The following is a 17,500-nucleotide window of genomic DNA, read 5'->3' as shown; positions in this document are numbered from 1 at the left end:
AGCAGGAGGTGTCAGAAAAGTTACCACAGGGATAACTGGCTTGTGGCAGCCAAACATTCATAGAGACATCACTTTTTGATCCTTCTATGTCGGCTCTTCCTATCATTGTGAAGCAGAATTCACCAAGCATTGGATTTTTCACCCACTAATAGGGAATGTGAGCTGGGTTTAGACCGTCGTGAGACAGGTTAGTTTTAGCCTACTGATGATGTGGTGTTGCGATAGTAATCCTGCTCAGTACGAGAGGAACCACAGTTTCAGACATTTGGTGTATGTGCTTGGCTAAGGAGCCAATGGTGCGAAGCTACCAACTGTGGGATTATGACTGAATGCCTCTAAGTCAGAATCTCGCCTAAACGTAATGATACCGCAGTGCCACGGATCACCGGTTGGCCAGGAATAGCTGACCGCACGGTCGGTGAGGAGCACCACTCATCACTGGGTCGGAGTGTGGACGGAAGGGGGCCGCCTCTCACCAGCAGTGCACCGCACTTTTGTGGGGAACCGGGTGCTAAATCATTCATAGACGACCTTATTCTGGTCAGGGATTCATATGTAGCAGAGCAGCAAAAAGCTGTGATCTATTGAAAGTCAGCCTTCGAGCCAAGCATTTGTCACAGGTGGGGGGACGGGCACTGCGCCCTCACAGGGAGGGGGAGATCTGACATCAGCCATCCCACCCTGCATGCTGCCCCCCCCCTCTGCTAACATCCAGATTGTTGGTGGGACTTTGCCCTACAGCACCGGGTGTGGGGTCTGGCGGGGGGATTGAGGGAGGGGGTTCATGTGTGAACCAGTGGAGGAGCGTCCCCCGTGGGAGGAGGTCTCCAGTTGCATCCCTTGCTCTCCACCCTTCGGCACCTTTGTCCAGATAACTGCAACCCCTGCGGGCTTGGAAGGGGCTGAAGTATGTGTACTTAGGCTTAAGGGTTATCCCCAGAGGGGCAATCTGGTGGCAAGGCATCCCATGCAGCAGGACATTCCTGCTCATGCCCCTCGCTCTGCACCCTCTGGCACCTCCATCCAGATAGCCAGAACACCTGCGGGCATGGAAGGAGCTGAAGATTGTGTACTCGGGCTTAAGGGTCAATCCTGGAGGGGCGACCTGGCAGCGGGTGCATGGCTCCCGGGAGCGGGCAGAGGTCCATCCGGGGAAGCCAGATTCGCGATCCCAGGGGTGTGGAGATATGGCTGCCATGGTGTCTCGCACATGGGACCATCCGCAGACACTGATCAGCTTTCAGTCCTTCACCCATCACTGCAGGGATACCACCCTGCAAATGGCACCACTCAGGAGGCAAGGAGGTATGTGCCAGAAGGCTCGAAGTGAAGCACATTTGTTGGGGCTTGGCACAGTCAAGGAGTGAGATGGAGGCATGAGATGAAATGGGCCAAGATACCGGGACCTGGGGCCATATCCTGTGCAAGTTTGAAAGCCCTAGGTGGAGGGCAAAGGGGAGAACTGGCGTCATGGAAGTCTGGATGAGGGTCTGGCTGAGGCCTCGTGGCCCAGCAGAGTTCCAAGAGGCTGGGAAGGTTTGGAGGGAAGCTCCCCTGAGAGTCTCTGAGGGCAGGGTCAACATATTATGATTTGACAGCCTCCAGGAGTTATGTTACATGGGAAAAGAGCTCTTCTGCCTGGGTAGAAGTGGAAGCCATTAGGGGGTCCCTCCCGATGGAAGTCCTTAAGGGAGAAAGAGGTGGAAAATGGCTGGGATGGGAGAGCTGCCACCTGGGTGAGGGGGTCTGGACCGCGGCCCCCTCTAGGATGGAAGTCCCAAAGGGGGATAGAGGCAGGGAGCACTCCCTCCTGTGTGGGAGGGTCTGGATCTTGCCCCTCCAGTGGGACAGAAGTCCCCAAGGGAGCATCTGGCAGAAGGCTGTGGGGCCAGAAGTGCTCCTGCCCAGCTGAGCAGGGTCAGGCGGTGCCCCCCATGATGAAAGTCCTTAAGGAAGTGTCTGGCGGATCTGCTGGGGCCAGGCGTGATCCTGCCCTGGTGAGCGCGGTCAGGTGGAGTCCCCCATGACAGAAATCCTCAAGGGAGCATCTGGCATAAAGGCTGCAGGGCCAGGAGTGCTCCTGCCAGGCAGAGGGGAGGCATCTGACCTCACCCGGTACCCGACTGCATCCCCGAAATGTCGAAAAGTCCCCAGAATGGCTCTGAACCAGAAAAGAGGGGGACGTGGAAGTCCCAATGAGAGCATGTCTGCCCCTCAGTGGCTGAGGGGAGCTCCACAAGGGCAGCCTGGATTGGAGGGATGTCCCCTGAGAGGCTCAAAGGGCATGGGGACACGGCATTGCATTGCAACACAGCTGTCAGTGATATTATCCCATGAATTTTTTACCCAAGTCATGACCGCTTGCAGGCTAGACTTCACAAAGTTTCTATGCTGATTTCTCTCCATTCTATTTTCAATGTAGTCATTGAGTTCCATGCACAAATGATCCTTGAATGGCTTGTTTATTGCAATATCAAGAGTCTGGAGATAGGCAGTCATTCCTGCGGGAATCATTATTTGATCTAGTCTTCTCTGTGCAAGGAATTTCTTAATTTCTTTAGCATGGTGAACCCTGGCTAAATCCCAGACTAGCAGACTGCTTTTGCCACCTCACAAAACAAATGGCAGCATTACATTGACCCACATCCTTATAGCTGCTTGTGTGCACCAGGCTTTTTCGGTTTCAAGAATGTAAATTCCTGAAACACATTCAGTCTTATCTTTCTTGCATTTACTAATGATTAGAGGTGGGATTTTCTTTCCATCTAGACAAATTGCCAAAATACAGGTAACACATGCACACTCGTAACCAGTGGAGGGAATGTAGATTGATGAGGCACCCCTCTGATCAATTGTTGTTTGAGAACCTTGGCCCATAAACACTGAAGTTTCATCCATAGCAATCATGTTGGAGAGTTGGTATTTAGAAAAGTCAATGCCATCAACAAAGGAGTTGAATGCAAGTGCACATTTAATAACTTCAGTATCTTCCAGCTTGAACAGTGTTGTTGGTCTTCTTAGAGACAGTTCATATTGCTGAAGGAAGCCATCCACCCAAAGTTGTGATGCTTTGAATTCTTCTGGGGATATTTCTAACTGTGGTGCCATTCCAAGGGCAAATGCTTGGATAAAAGCCCTGTGCACGAACAAAGTCTTTGCTCTCCTGTTAGCAATCCACTCACAGATGATGTCTTCCAGCTAAGTAAATAATGGTTGGCAACCTGATCCAACTTGCACTTTTTAGCATTTCCCTCGTCAGCCTCTTGACTGAGGTTATCATACACTACACGCCATTTTCGGACTATTCGATGATCTAACAACTTCTCTTTGCAAAAAGCCATCAGATTCTTTCCCCAGGAGTACGCCATGATTCCTTACTTGTACTCGATGGAATAGCTCTTTCTTTTTGCACTCATCTAGTCTGGGGGGGGGGGGTTAATTGAAGTCTTATGAGACAGGAGTGGCAACACAAAATGGCGCTGTTTACAAAGAGAAGGCACAACTACAACTGTGCACTATCACGTGTGTGTGCTTTACATGTGTATATGTGTATATATATTTTTTTATGTGTGTGTATGTATATATATATATATATATATCTATCTATATATATATATATATATATATATATATATATATGTATGTATATATATATATATATATATATATATATATATATAAAATCTGTCTATCTATCTATATATATATATATATATATATATATATATATATATATATATATATATGTATATGCTCCAGATGCATGTCTTTAGAATGTATATATATATATATATATATATATATATATATATGTATGTATATATGGAAACACTTCACAAAATCGAATGACTGAAATCTCGAATTTCATATGATCGAGATCATATGATCGAGATTTCAGTAAATCGAATATGTGTAGTGTTCAAAAATAAGAGTTTAATTACCTTAATATGTTACGTGCACACAGAGGCAAGTATTGTTGTACGCTCTGTGTGTACGTAATGTTTTATTTGTTTTGTGGTGTTGACAGGAAATGAGAAATCTCCCGTTTTGCGCTTCCGCATACAGTGCAAGACGGGAGATTTCCCATCTCCCCACTGAAGCGCAATCTTGGAGTTGGTATATTTAAGTAGGGGGGGTGTGGATGGGGGGTGCAGGGGGGCAAAGCCCCCCTACAAAAGTGAGGTTTGTGTTTTTTTTTATTTGTTGGTTTCGCTTCAGAAGTTTGAGTTTCCGAAACTCGATCTTTTGGTTTCAGTTATTTGCAGTTCGAGATTTTGGTAATTCGAGCTTCTGAAGTGAATCCATATAGATATATATATATATATATATATATATATATATATATATATATATATGTGTGTGTATATATAAATATATATATATATATATATATATATATATATATATATATATATATATGTGTGTGTATATATATATATTTATATATATATATATATATATATATATATATATATATATATATATATATATATGTATGTATGTATGTGTGTATATATATATATATATATATATATATATATATATATATATATATATATATATATATATATATATATATGTATATAGGTATGTTTATATTTACACTGCTAATATCTGGTTTGTATAGAGTTAGGAGGGCATGAAAGTCCTGAATTTTGTTAAGTATACCTCTAGCATTTATGTTTAAGAAGAAGAGTGATGAAGTAGGTCTTTGGTATAGCAGATTTGGTTGATTTAAGTTGGTTTGGGGTGAAGAACTGGGTCCTGGATTAGGGTGTATATCTCCACAGCAGGTGAGTTTTTGGAGTAGGTAAAGGTAAAGTTTAGTTAGTTTGTATATTATTTTAGTTTGTTTTTGGGAAGAGTGAGGGTTAGTTTTGTTTGTTGGTTTGTAATATGAGTAGGAAGTAGATTGGGAGGAGGTAAGGTCGTGTGGTGATATAGGGAAATTTCTTAGTTTTGTGCTTTTGGCTATGGTTTCTGTCTGCCATTGTGGTGGAGTGGTGAAGTAAATTTGTGTGTGGTAAGAGGAGAGGATGGAGAGTAGGAGTACAGAGAAGATAGTTAATAGATACATTACTGTTTTTAGTTGGATATGCTGTGGGTAGTGCATCTTATGTTTTTCAGAAGGAGTGGGGTGTGTCTAGGAGTTGAATCTTTAGCTATAAAGGGGTATTATTGTTAGACATGAAGGTGTGGAATTGTTTAAGGATGTAGTGCTTTGGGTGTGGTGAAGTGTGCAGGTATGAGGGATGGTAGTTCTTGATTGGGTGAGTTGGAACGGGAATTGAAAGAGGGTGTGGTTTGTAACTATAAGTTTGTGTTATGGGGTTGGAATGGGGTAGGGTAGGGGAGCAGAGTGAGCGTAGTGAACAGAACGGGATAGCACCTTCCTGTAGGAGCAGCAGTTGTGGAAGTAAAACAATCAGTGAGAAGTTAGGTAATGCAGTGAAAAAGAGGCAGGCTTCTCAGTTTAATGGTAATATTTCAGCTTAATATCTATACCTGCGTCTATGGGGAGGGAGCTGGCCTAGGGAGGGGAGAGGGGAGACTTTGGTAGGGCAAAGGGAGGTACTGGGTCTGAAGTAGTGAGTTGAGAGACTGTGTGGGTGTAGGAAGTCAGTGAGAGGACAGACAAAAGAGGTAGGTAGAGGTATGAGTGGCTATTACTGTAGGAGATGGGAGAGTTAAGGAAAGAACTAGTAGAGAGAAAGGCTAGGGATGAGGGTAGGTGGGTAGGAGAATAGCTAAATGGGCTAAGAGAGGCGAAGGTAGTCATGTTGGGGTTCACAGAGATGTGCTGTAGCTGACCAGGAGCAGTACTATAGAGAGGCACAAAAGTATGTCAATAAGGTCAGGGTTACTTATCAATACATTTTCACATACTTTAGTCAATAACTGCACTGTTGCTGAGGAGGAATTCCACAGATGGAGCAGCGCTCTTACAAGGGACTGGGTGGTCTTCAAAGTTGGCTGGGGTAAACAAAGTCTTTTTGTTTATGATGTCAGGGACCTGTAAAACAAAGCTAGAGAAGAGACTGAGGATGAGATAAATAACAGCAGTGTTGGTTAGAGCAAGGCAGTAGAGAAGGGGAGATGAAAAAGCAGAGAGGAGGCAGTTACTTATGATAAGATGGCAGTAGAGGCAGCAGTAGGGAGAAGGGGAGGGATGAGTCAGGATGTAAGGATGTAGAACACAGCTGAGTAGCAATGAGATTAGGAGGAGAAGAAGAGGAGTGTAGGAGGTGAATGTCTAGCTAGAAAAGAATGGTGTAGAGAAAAACAGGAGGAAGAGGGAGCAGGTTAATTGAGACTATAGTTTGTCTAAGGAGATGAACAGCTGGAGAAGTGTTAATAGTACAGTTGTCAAGAACACTTTGTTTTATGATAATACAATATAAAACACAATTAGCTTCTTTTTAATTCTTTTAATGCAAACACAAAGTAGGCAGTCTGTTTCCAAGTAATATAACTGTGCTATCAGTAACAAGTTCTGAAAGGTTGCCTTCAGCCAGGTCCAATCTATAGAGTAAAAATCCTGGGGCCTAGCAACACTGAACTGAACAGCCTAGTCACGGCTAGGTAGTTGGGTATGGCGACTAGCAAAAAGTACCTTTAAATTCTATAAAAGCAAACTAAAATTCACGTAATATCCATTGTCATTTAGATATTAATCACACCAGTACAACTATCATCCATTCACAGTTACATATTACTCCATCAGAACAGCCGGGCAAATTAGGTGTTTAGAGCCTGCCCCTACTAATTTACTTGTACAAGTGATACTGAGCTCTTCTAGTCTTGCTGTTTAGGAGTTAGCACAATTATATTTCATGAAATCAGTGTTTCAATATATGCTAGCAGCAGCCGGCTGCTAAATTCTGAACTAGATTGCACAGTCAGAAAGAGCATGTAATTCCTAGCCTGGCTACTCTGATAGTAACTAATATCAAACAGTAAGATTGCTTGTTCGAACCGTTTAACACTGAGTCAGTCAGCAGCTAATATTCTTAAACAGGAATAAAAACAATGCTTGAGTTATTTGTGATAAGAAATGCACCTAATTATGATGAAGATGCTATTGTAAATAAGTTATAGTAGTATTGTAGTATGGAATACATGTGATACAGTCTCGTTCAACAGGTGATATATAACAGCGTTCAAGAACAGGGCAAAGCATGTAAAAATAACTATGTCACTGCATTTTGAACCAGAATGCAAAGCAAATAATCCTGAAGCCTTGGCCAGTTAGTGTGACAATGGATTCCAACAGAAAAAAACACTATTAGGTCTTAAGAACGCAACAGTACAAAACTTCCAGGCAACTGCCTGTTACATTAGCATATAAAGCAGCAAAAACATATGACTACAGTACTTTGCATATAGAGCAGCATAAGCTTACGATAATATGACAGTTACATAGTTCATTGAGGTTTCCCAGAAGTAGTGTGCTTACCTGGCCAGCGAATCACACCACCGCACTATGGGCCGAAAGGATAGAGGAAGAAATGGTGCATCTCATTTGGTTAGAGACTGACCTTACCCATCTTATGGTCGCTAATTATATATTACCCCATTTGAGAATAACTGGGATTATACCATACATAATGTGAGAAGACCCAAGCATGGGATAAAGTATTTAAGAGCTGCCTCTGTCCATTAGTAGTACAGACTACAGTTTTGGGGTAAGTGTTCTGTTTTCCATCAGTAGATCAAAGTTTGTGCGAGTACGGAAAGGGATGAACTTTATTTTATGTAGCTGGAGAGTCTGTTCCAGAGCAGCGGTATCTTCTGTGAGATAGACCTGTTCCTTCAAACCATTCTGCTGATGTTACAGAACAGGTTTAGATCCCTAGACTGAGTAGTTCTGATGCCATTTGACTTGCTTATGTGCAGTAAATACATCAGTATTGGGTCAGAGGTTGCCTTGTATTCCAGACACAGGTCACTTCTTAGCAGTATGTAAGATAGCAAGTATAGTGACAAGGCTTGGAGTTAGTACGTGTAGGACATGTTGTGTAGGCCTTGTATCCTTTTAGAAAGGTATCACTGTGAGCATTCCAATTGTTACATGTGTCTTGACAGATACATGTCAAAGGCGGTATTATATTCAGTGAGTGGCCTGATGATGACTGAGTAAAGGGGGACAGTGTCAGCACTAGATCTAGACATAATCCTTTTGTTTATAAGCTGTGCAGTACAGAAGGGCTTTCTTGCTACAATGGCACATGTTGTTGTAGACTAGGTTCTTGCACTGCTGACACAATAGGATTTACATTGTTCTATGGCAGTGCTCAGAGTTCAACAAAGTGATGAAATGAACAAAACTCTGGTCATTCAAATTTGGTAAAGCTCCAACCCCACAGAAGCTGGCCAAGGAAAATCAAGCTGAGATCCCATCAGAAACTGACCAATTAAAATCAGGCACTATGATCCTTTAGTGGAACACAAGTTGAAATAGATGGCATTTGAAATCCTGTATTCTTACCAGAGGCTGGTACACTGTGGAATGAGTCTTAAGAAGAAACTGAAGTCCTTCTAGCATGTTAAATGAATCAAAACCCAAATAGAAAAGTTCTTTGTTGTCTTCTTCTTTAAAATATCCTGTTTTCTTCTCCAGATTGCATATTGGAGTACTGTCAGCAACTCAACACAATTTAAAGTCTGTTAGGCTCCAACTCAATAGAAGCTGGCTAAAAATAATAATAATAATAATAATAATAATAATAATAATAATAATAATAATAATAACAACATGAAGTAACAATCAAAATCAAGCCTACACTCCAACAAATCCAAAGAGGGGCTGGAAGATGAATGCTGTGTCAGTTATCACTGATTTTGCATTGTTCAATATGCGTATAGCAATATATGTGTGAAGTATTATGTTTGTTAATGTTAATACAGTTTGCTTACTTTTGTATAAATGTAAATTTGCCTATGTCATAAGTGACAATTCAATAAAGGTGTCTAAAAAAAGAAAAAAACTGTAAATAATGTACATGTTGTGCAAAGTTCTTATTGTTATGGTTATTAATTGTATTTTCTTATTGCCATTTATGTTTTTTTTTTCCTAATAAAGCAATCACTTAAAGCCTATCTAAACAGAGGCCAGCCAATCAAAATCAGGCAGTCAGATCCTTGAGAAAAACTCAAGCTCAGGTAGCTGTTATGTGAAACCTTCTAGTCTCACCAGAGACTGGTATACTGCAGTCCTGGTCCTTGAAAACCACTGACGTCATTGTAGTGCTTTTAATCTATCAGAAACCAGATGGGAAAGCTTTCTGCCCTTTGTTTACTTCTTTGTAGTTCCCTGTTATCTTCTTCACATTGTTGATTAGAGTTCTGTCAGCTACAAATTATACTTGCCGACACGTAATAACTTCTACAATGCACATACAGAAACCATTGCAAAAAAATCTGATTAAATTTAATAAAGATAATAACACAGTCAAAAGTAAAAATAAAAAGACAACATGCATAAATCTCAGTAGTCACACCTGCCCATACTAACACCTGACTCTAATCCTACATAAAAACTAAAACCTTAACAATACATCTGTTCACAATAAAATGTACAGACACATAATAAAATGTACTTATTTTTATCAAAACAAATGCTTGGCTGCTCTTCATAAAAGGTTGCCCAAAATGTCTACTACAAACCAAAAAGAAGTATAAAAGTTTCCATCCAACGATAAGAAGGTGCTGACCAGCCATAATAATGATGGTTCAAAGCACTGAAGAAAATGTTTCGCAAAAACCTTTAAAAAATCATAACCTTGTGAGAAAACTACAGTCCACTAACCAAAATCAAAAGTAACATTCTGCAAATAAAAATGTAACAGTGCAATGCAATGCATGAAAAATGTAAAACACATTTCAAAAATAAGTACATTGCATACTCATTTCTACCTCCCTCTCCCTAACATATACACTTGATACTAAGGTCATAATTGGAAATATTCAAACAAGATATTCCCAAAATAAAAACATACACTTACCTGTAAAATCCATTACACACTTTGGAAGAATGCCCTGGGACGTCCACTGTAAGCTATAATTTTCCCATGAAACTGACCTCCGTTGTTTTGATTAACACATTTCAAGTAACTTTCCTAGTTATGAAAGGACAAAGTGCTGCCATAGTACTTCAAGGATACTGCTCTAGGACTTGAACCCCTGGTTTCTGTTTTTCAGAAGCCCCACTCCCTGATGCAATCAAAGAAAGGTACTAAAAACAGTCAGAACAACCCAGTAGAAAAAAAACAGTCAAGTTATTTTTTTCGCATAATTTTGCATACCTATAACATGAGATCCAGTTATAAAAATCTGGTAGCACTGTATCCTATTTCTCTTCCACCTTCCAGCAGTGAAAAAGTTGTCCAAAACTAAACATACAAATAAATGGAAAATATTCTAAGAAAAAATTTAGAAAAAGTGATAAATGGAACATGATGCAGAAGGTAAGAGGTAGTAGCTGTGAATCAAACTGTGAGCTTGAGTTTTTTGCTTGTAGTATATTTAAGTGAATTTGTGTTGGGTTTTAATTGTGTCACTTTTGGAGAACAGCACTGCAAACACATTAATAGAACAGTGATGGGTTCATCACTTACTATTCTTTATCCGGTAATTTGTATTAGTCATTAGGAGAACCACTGCATTTGAATTACTGAGAATAATCATTTTTATCAAGCTCTCGCTGATTATAGACAATGCTGGCATGATTTGCTGATAATATGGAAGACTAGAGTTTTCAGATTTTATATGCATTCAGCTTTTGCTTTACTGCTGTACTTCATTTAAGTATAACATTTCTTTCAGCTTTTTAATATATATTTACATTTTGATTATTAGAATGCAGTCATGACAACAGAGTTCTACAGTCTGCAGCATTTTGTTGCATTACTGCAGTTCAAATCCAAAGGCTGAATATGATAATATAATTTTTGGTCAGTTTTTGGGATGTTTCAGGTTATTTTCTAAACATGACACCATGATGAAGGGAGCAACAGAAACAGCTCATACGTTTCTGGGAAGGCATTATGCTTATGATAACATTTAAAACAACAGGATATATGTAGTAATAGCGTTTAACTATTTGTGGTAAGACAGTACTTAAGATGAATGGGAAATTATCAAACGTTTTTACTTATTTCAAACTTTTTAACTGGATAGTTCTGCTGTGTCAGGTGGCCCTTTTAAGGAAAAACTGGAAGAGTAGTCTGCACTCCACATAAAGATCAAGAGACAATATACACAATATTACACAGAACCGGTAATATGGTCCATTGTTCTGGACTATAAATGATACCCATTAGATTAAAACCTGGCAGGTTTAGTGAAGTTGGTAGTACAATTAATTCTGTCATCATCCAAAGTGATCTAGCAGAAGTGAATTCTATGGGATGTGCAGTTCAGGATTCTTCAGAAGGTAAAACTAGATTTGTTATTATATTTGCGACACAATTTTTAAGGGTGAAATACATTGGGATATCTTATTATGAGAAATAAAATTTAAATGTTTATTAAAGCAGGGACCTTGTTTCAGCTTTCAAAGAGCTAAGAATTTATTGAAATTATTGCATTATGGGAGATGTTACAGGGCATCAACATAAATCATTCATGAGGAGTGCCCTGTGGGTATCAGTACAGACAATACTTAATTCAAGTACGGCTTAGCAGCAAATAATTTGCTTCTGATATAATAAAGAGAACAGTTGTCATACAGAACTACACTTCTAGGGTCAATAAGAATATTGTCCATGGGCAACCTGATCCTGTAGGCTTAAAATTGTCACCAAAAGTAATATGAAAATTAAAACCTGATTTGGATTAACACATTATATCATATAATATTTTGTAGGATGATCCTTATTGCTCAGACAAGTAAGGATTACAAATTTATTTAGCCATACTTGTTTTCTAGGGTAGAGTACTGAGCCAAATGGACTGGTTTCAAACTCAGCCTACGAACATTATCTTCTTAAGTGACTTGTTTGGGGTCACACAAAAGGCAAATGGAGGCTAAGGGAATCAAACCACAGACTACAAGATGCAGCTCATTAATAGCCAATAACATTAACATCTAGACAATACTCTGTACTGTCTGCCCTATTGTTTTTGCATGGATTTATTTGTTAAGAAAGTCATCACCATCAAACTGCATTTGGACATATATTTTTAACACAGATAAATGCTGGAGGAATGGAAACTGCAGGCTTTGAGATTTTTAGGCTGTAGTTTAAATAGGTTCCTGTCAATTCTTCTGTCATACTTTCAGCGAAGGTAATAAAATTGAGGAGCATTCGCTGAAACTACCTTCATGAATAGTGAAGTTTTCATCTTTCTTCATTGTTGTATGATTTCAGAGTTGGCATATATTAGTTGGGGGGTTGTGGTATCCCCACCACGTGGTATGTCTCCAAGGTTCAATAAAAGAGTTTTAGCAAACATTTTTTTCAAGTTTTTTTTTTTTTTACATTCACCAAAACAGCTGTCAAGTGAGTTGACATGTTACTGTTTAAATATGTAATTATATTATTGTCTCTTTTGACAATTTATTTTTTATATTGTTTGACAACGTTTTCTGGGCTAACAGCATTGTTTCAATTGTTTATGCATATATGTGTTTTGAATTTTGCAATGTTTATTCTTCTGGAAAGTTTATTTTTATCACATCATGGTATGGTACCAGCTTTTTTAACTCATTCTGACTCTAGGGAACACCACTGTCTTATTTCATAAAATGTATGCTGGTTACCTAATCACAACCAGAACAGAACTCCAGCTTAACTCACTAAGGCTTGAACCTTCTCATTAGCAAATACTGACTTACCCATGACTCTAAACTCAATATCTTGTATACTTCATACTCGCTAACAATGCCCTCTTATTGGCTTGCCTTCCCTAAAAGAAAATACTGGATGAAAAGTCCTTTACAAAGATTTGTCCAGCAGCATATAATTCTTTGCATTCCAGAATAATGAACATAAATGCAAGTGTTTCCAGAATTTGGAGACCAAACTGCTAGTTCTTTTTCATTTACAGCTTCTACCTAAACTAAATATTTCTGCTACAAATAAAGCATGATTGCTGCTTTCATTCTTACAGTTATAGCTGTTAATACACCCTTTTTTGCTTCATGTTCTTTTTTTCTGTCTAGCTCTGCTACTACTTTTTTATTTGTACCGACTACCACACCATATTTTCTGCACTGCATCACAATCATAAATGACTTTTTATCTTTCTTTCTGTTTCTGTCTTTAACTTCCTGCACCCTTCATGCTCATTGTCATCTTAGGAATAAATACTAACATGTGTGTGTGTGTGTGTGTGTGTGTGTGTGTGTGTGTGTGTGTGTGTGTGTGTGTGTGTGTGTGTGTGTGTGTGTGTGTGTGTGTGCGTGTGTGTGCATGTGTGTATGCTCATATGTGGTTATGTGTGTTGTACAACATATGACAACATACAACTATATCCCTGAATGTGAACAAATACCTATTCATACCTTACATCCCCTTATTCTCCCTTCTTCACTCACTTCCCAACTTCTATAAATGTCGCTCCCCTGGCTTTCTCTATAAATATACCACAAGCCTGCTTTTCTCTCACTTGTATTACAATTCCTGTTTGTGTTATACTAGCTTACCTTTCTCTATAAACAGGCTAAAATGTCTCTGTTAAATCATTGTCATATAACTTGTATCTTTCCTTAACCAATGTTTTCATATTATGTCTGATTTGTTATAGTTATTTAAACTGTAGTTGTTTTTTGTATTGTTTTCGAAGACAATAAAATTATTGTTCTTAAAATGTTTTGTAATACTTTGAAGCTTTTCTCCCCAGACCTCTGTTGAAAATGGACTCCCACCCAATTGGACTTTCCCAGTAATCAAATGTCAAAAATAACTGCATAAATACAAAAAATGGGAATCCAAATAGGATAAAGTGTCTGTTACAAAATGAGCATATAAATGTTCCACCTTCATCCTACATGACTGATTGCACACTCATTAAGGAAGGATCAGTCTTTTCATGCAAGTAATTATCTTTTAATGCAAATAAAAGATGTATCTGATTTATTCATCACGCTCTTCACAGTTACAAGAGATTGCTAATAATAATTTTCAAATAGCAAACATTTTGATCATGCGTATGTTTATCTGTGCTCAGTATTTATCCATCTTCATTACTGCTTAGTTTTATGGGGTGTAATATCTATTATCATTTGTTATGGGGGCTGTCATCAGAAGTAAGATTACTCATCTTATGCTTGGGGGACTGTCTGGTTAAATGACTTGCTTATAACTCACTGAGCTAAACTGCCAGATCAAGCTATTTAGCTCTGTTTCACATTTAAACATTTAAACATTTTAGATATGTCTTGCTAATACTATGTCAGCACTTTAAGCAATAAACGTTTCACAGTATCAAGCTTAGAATTTATGCCAGTGTCTATTCACATTGCTGGAGTTCTTTGATTTGTCATATGTTTGCTAACTAATTGCTTGATGCAAGTCACATAGGATTGTACTAGACGGCAGATTAGAGTTTCTGCATTTTGACTTGGTTTTGTTAATGAGGTAATAATCCAAAAGGACTCCAGTGTTTTGCTAACTTTCTGTTCTTATTTAAAGGTACATTATTGATGATGATGATGATGGTGATGATGGCACCGTACACTAGCACAGTCTGAGGTCACAGTGCATTGACTGTGTAGGGCACAGTACCACCCATATTCGGTGACACAGCTAAGTTGTCTGTGGAAACTGCTTTCACCTCTACATAGCCCAAGGAAAGACAGGTTATGTCCAATACCCCTACTTAGAGACCAGCTTCATCCCCTAACCATAGAACTAAGCAGTAATATCTCCACAGACTATGAAGACAAGGGACAGGAGGGGTGGGCCTGTGACCATCAGTGCTATGGCTCAAACTCATTGCCCAAACTTGGTGCCACAATGGATGCCGACTGCGTGTCACATTGCACATTACTCAACAGATGTGCAGGGCTGTCATCCAGGCACAGGCAAATTCTAGCACCAATATGGTAGATGGAAATGGAATACTGTATGGCCTGTGTGAGAGTGGATGTGAAAGAATTGTCAAACTGACTGGCATGTTGGACAGAAAACATGAGTGCCCTCACTGCCTCTTATAGGGCTGTCTACTAATATACATCAGGGACAATGCCATTCCTTGAGCTACCATTCATCTGCCTGTGCTGTGGGTGCACCCTACAGTGCAGATAAATCAAGATCACATGCTGCTACCTTCTCCACACTACCACCCACCAAACGTTTCCCTGGTGAAACACAGTCTGGCCACCCATGCAGACATAGCATTGCCAGGCAGTTGTGGTCTCACTGTTGACATTTATCATTCCCAGCTGAATTTGGTTCCAGTGACATTCCTTAGAAGAGATGTACCCATGGCCAGGGATATTTATGGACTGGAACTTTGTCACCTGTTGTGCCACAACATGTGACACACAAACGTGTGAGCATGCGTGCACACACACACATACACACACACACACACACACACACACACACACACACACACACACACACACACACACACACACACACACACACACACACACACACACAGAGCAACAACAGGAGCTGTGTCTGTGAAATCTGAAATTAACAAATATCCACTACATCTGGACTCCTACCCCTCCTCACAAAACACTACCCCCTCACTACTCAATATATCCAATTCCGCCAATCTCTTGTCCATATCACACACTTCATTTCACAGTCTCCCTCCTTCCCACTGTGCCCATTGCTGATCACTGTCACTGTGCCCTTCCACACATGTGCGTATGATGAGAACTGTGCCCTGCTAGTACTGCTGTGTTATAGGGCTAGGTAATATGTGATTCACAGAGTGGCCAGTCCATGCACTGCACAGTATTGCCTTGGTGTAGAAATGCATTCATCAGTTGCAATTGTTTTTGTCTGTTCTGGCACATAGTTGTGGACCAAACACAAAACCTTTGCCAGTGCTGCAGAATGCTACACATGCATCTGCTTTGTATGGTCTTCCTCTGCAACTCATTAATTCAACCTCTCTTCATCCAGTTCCTACTCCACCCCTAACACTGGACTGCCTGATTATCCATTGGCAACCCTCTGTTATTTCTCCACTATGTTGTGCAAAATTGCACAGGCAGCACATATCTACCTACAGGTCTCTGGTGCATACTGCAGTGTGCCAGTGGAGGAATCTAGACAGTGTAAGTAGGCTTTTATCAGTCCAAACACACACTCACTGATGTTGTGGGCCTGATACAGTCCTGTGTTGTGTTGCATCTCAGACATTCTCTGTGGGTTATGTACTGATGTCCTTATCCATAGGTCCACAGCATATTCAGCACCAGCAATAAGATTTTCCTGTGTTCAGTCACTCAGCACAAACTGATAGTATGTCACACATGTGCCAGATGTGAAAATTGAGGGACTTGCCTGTTGGGCACACAGACACACTCTATATAATAAACTGTGCATTGCACATCACCTGGTAGTTGATGAAGTGGAAACACTTACAGTTGATGTACCAATATCCATGTGGCCTGTCCTTGATACCAATGTGAGATCAGTCAGTGGTATCTGGAGCTTCTGAAAAAAAAATACTTTTTCATAGAATACCTGTATCATATTGTTTCTTTCCTCTGCGGTCCTTGGAAATGACATATGTCATACCAAATGCTGCAATGTAGCATCAAGGAACTGGTGTGATATTCATCATGTGGATGCCTATTTTTTAGCCACCTTGTCTCTTTAGGATCATCTTAAGATGCATATAGTAAGGACTGCCAGTGCTATAGATATACCTTCATATCACCCGAGAATGATATTTCAGGAATCCCATAGGATTTCATGTGAGGGCGGCATATCTACAAGCACTAATAAGGTGACTCTGTCCACATGATAGTATTCCATTACATCCCTGTGGTACGTTAGGTGCAGTTGGATCTTTGTCTGATACTGAGGGGAGGTGATTGGCACCATTACAATACCAAATGTGAGAATAACCTCTAAATGACATTGTTTGGCTAATACAGCTGATACTACTAACGTCTTAGTGTGATCTCAGTTTCTGTTCCCTGGGAAATCACAGTGTACAAAGTTGCTGGTGGCTGCAGCTAGCTGTGCAGTTTTATTGATATTTCTGAATCACTCTGCCATATTTTTCTCCCTCGTTTGCATTCACACTTTGGCTCATTACTATAATGCTGCTCATTTCCATATCAGTATGCAGTTATTATCATATGATGCTAACCATAAAATTTCACCAAGTTGCACAATGACACCATTTATATCTCTGAATCACTCACATCCTGTGTACCACTGTTTACCATGCAGTTTTGCCTAATGCATTGCAATATTTATTTCTGAATCCCAGCTTACGTCTTTTAACAAAGTAGATTCATTTGACACATAATTTAGTAATCCATCAGGAGGGTGAAGGGGGTACAAAATAGATAGGTGGC

The 17,500-nt window shown here is 39.9% G+C and overlaps 1 non-coding gene across 1 annotated transcript in view; it reads left to right on the top strand.

The window, feature by feature from the left end:
• The window catches only part of LOC122789522, a 3,700-nt gene extending 3,085 nt beyond the window's left edge, over nt 1-615 (top strand). The window contains exon 1 of the ribosomal RNA XR_006362839.1: nt 1-615. This exon is cut by the window's left edge and continues 3,085 nt beyond it. This is a non-coding gene — a ribosomal RNA (28S ribosomal RNA).
• Nucleotides 616-17,500: the final 16,885 nt, after the last annotated feature.

This window comes from Protopterus annectens, chromosome 14.part0 (assembly GCF_019279795.1).
Source record: "Protopterus annectens isolate FY-2018-M chromosome 14.part0, PAN1.0, whole genome shotgun sequence".
In the NCBI taxonomy this organism is placed as follows: Eukaryota; Metazoa; Chordata; order Ceratodontiformes; family Protopteridae; genus Protopterus; species Protopterus annectens.
Note: the sequence above shows the minus strand (reverse complement) of the source record. Positions and strands in the feature narration are given on the sequence as shown.